Raw genomic sequence first — 1,816 nt, forward strand, 5'->3', positions numbered from 1 at the left:
AAGCACTTGCCCCATCATTATTATGACCTCTGCAGCAGACGCCTCTGTTTATGCATACTATTCATGGCGGTTCTCAGTGCCTTTTGGCTTGGGATGCAAGATAAGTATATAAAAAATGTAGGTTGTGGGTACTCTGCATACAGTACGCGGAGGTTATTATATGTAGCGCCGCTCGCAGAGCTGCAGTTCCTGCGTTCACCGCACGGGGCGCTGCAGAGTTTGTTTCCTTGGATTTTATTCACCAACAAACTGATGGATTTATTTATTTATTTACCTCCTGGGACTCGGGCATGGACTTTTATCTTCTGTAGAGGACATTATATTTTAGTGAATTTCTCTGAGACCCTACATGCCACCGTTTTAAGTCTGGATGTCCACATTCAGGGCTTTTTTAGGGACATCAAATGTTTGGAGGTGTCCCTCTCCTTGGTCTTTAAATATGACTGATATTGACAGAATGATCCAATTTAGCACTCTTAGGGAAATATGATAATGATTTGTAATTATCATTCAAATCTGGCTAATTTTCAAATTGTTTGTCGTAAATAAACATCTTAGAAAAATGTTATGGGGTTTCAGATCGGAATATGGCGTTTTGTTTTGAAACGGCATAATTTTCATACATGTCTTCTGTAGAGGACAGCAGGACAAACATCATGCTAATCAGGCATTTTGGGGAGACACAACAAGTCAATAGGGAAAGAAATTATTGCTATGAAATTTGAGTTATTCTTATGGGAATGTTTCCAAGTTATTACTCCCATTATAACACTTCTTTTTTCATTATGGTTTGCCCCAAGAACACATTAATACGCAAATTAGATGCAGTGTATTGAGACATTGAATAAAATGGGAAAACCAATTTGGACATTTTACGCACATATTCCATAAAGTACAGTAGTATATCAAATCATTCTGTTAGATCTTTCATAACATAGTTGAGATCTTTGTACAAAGTTTGGCTAAAAATAGCCTGAAACCTAAAAACTGATTGGTGAATGAAAAAATAAATAATTGTTTTTGCCTATACATGCCTTTTCATGTCTATTTATTTATTTATTTATTTTGTCTTAGTCCTGGCGTCCTCTACAAAAGGACATGGAATAAAATATGAATAAAATATATTTTTTCAAAAATATTTTGTTTCTCACACCGTGCCTACACCGGACGCGAGTGGCGCGACAAAATACTATAGAACTCATTATAATCAGTGATGCTGTCTACACTGGACTTTCTTTTGCATGCAAAACATCTGGATTCCAGTTAATCTCAGTCTCAAACACCCCCACGGATAACTAGCAACAGCTAGAGAAACTGCAAGTTCTGATTGGCTGGCTGCTATGTAACTTCTGTGAGGGTGCACGGGTTTTTATCAGTTAGCTGAGAAACAAAGTTTTAAATCAATACAATGAACACGACATTAAAATTAAAAAGACAATAGGTGCGTCCCAAATCGCGTACTTATGCACTATTCTATGACGTTTTTTAGTATAAATAGTGCGAGTAGTGCGTTCACACTGAAAATTTCAAAAAGAAAAAGTGCACTTTAAATACCCGGATGATGCACTTAAGTGTGGAATGTTGGACACTTCATGCACTCAACTGTCTCAGCTTTAATTATGTAGCGAAGGGGGAGGGGCTATCAGACTCTGATGCTGAGTGGCAAAATAACCTTATATAATTAATGCACTACATGGTTGAGTACATAGTGCATAAGTACATAGCGTATGAGTGCATAGTGCGTCATTTGGGACGCAGCTACCAACCAATGTAATGACATAAAAAATAAATAAATAAATAAAAATTCACAAGCCTT

Source organism: Sinocyclocheilus rhinocerous, unplaced genomic scaffold (genome assembly GCF_001515625.1).
Source record: "Sinocyclocheilus rhinocerous isolate Xijiao unplaced genomic scaffold, SAMN03320098_v1.1 scaffold1389, whole genome shotgun sequence".
Taxonomy (NCBI): domain Eukaryota; kingdom Metazoa; phylum Chordata; class Actinopteri; order Cypriniformes; family Cyprinidae; genus Sinocyclocheilus; species Sinocyclocheilus rhinocerous.